Source organism: Fulmarus glacialis, unplaced genomic scaffold (genome assembly GCF_000690835.1).
Source record: "Fulmarus glacialis isolate BGI_N327 unplaced genomic scaffold, ASM69083v1 scaffold16216, whole genome shotgun sequence".
In the NCBI taxonomy this organism is placed as follows: Eukaryota; Metazoa; Chordata; class Aves; order Procellariiformes; family Procellariidae; genus Fulmarus; species Fulmarus glacialis.
In genome coordinates, this window is record NW_009220279.1 from 17,166 (window position 1) to 17,798 (window position 633).

Genomic DNA, 633 nt, shown 5'->3' on the forward strand with positions numbered 1-633 from the left:
CCCCACGACGTGGCCGACGGCCAGCAAACCCAGCAGAAGCAGCGAGACGTCGTCCAGCGCAATCCAAATAGCTGGGAGCCGGTCGGTCGTTTCAGCAAACAAGCCTCTTGCCAAGTCTCCTATGGGCATGAACTTTTTTTTGGGGGGGGGAGCTGGTACTCTCAGTCGGATGGCACAGATTATCCCAAGATCTGGGTGGAGGAGGAAGAGGAAATCCTCGATTTCATGGGGACAGACTTTCTAGCAGGGCCTGTTGCGACAGCACAAGGGGGAATGGTTTTAAACTGAAAGGGAGTAGATTTAGACTAGGTATAAGGAAGAAATTTTTTACAGTGTGGGTGGTGAAACCCTGGCACAGGTTGCCCAGAGAGGTGGTAGATGCCCCATCCCTGGAAACATCCAAGGTCAGGTTGGACGGGGCTCTGGCAGGGGGAGGTTGGACGGGGCTCTGAGCAACCTGATCTAGTTGAAGGTGTCCCTGTCCATGGCAGGGGGTTGGACTAGATGGCCTTTAAAGGTCCCTCCCAACCCAAACCATTCTGTGATTCTATAAAGTCTCCTATGGGCACAAAGCTTTGGGAGCGGAGCTGATACTCTCAGCTGGATGGCACGGAGTATCCCAAGATCTTTCTG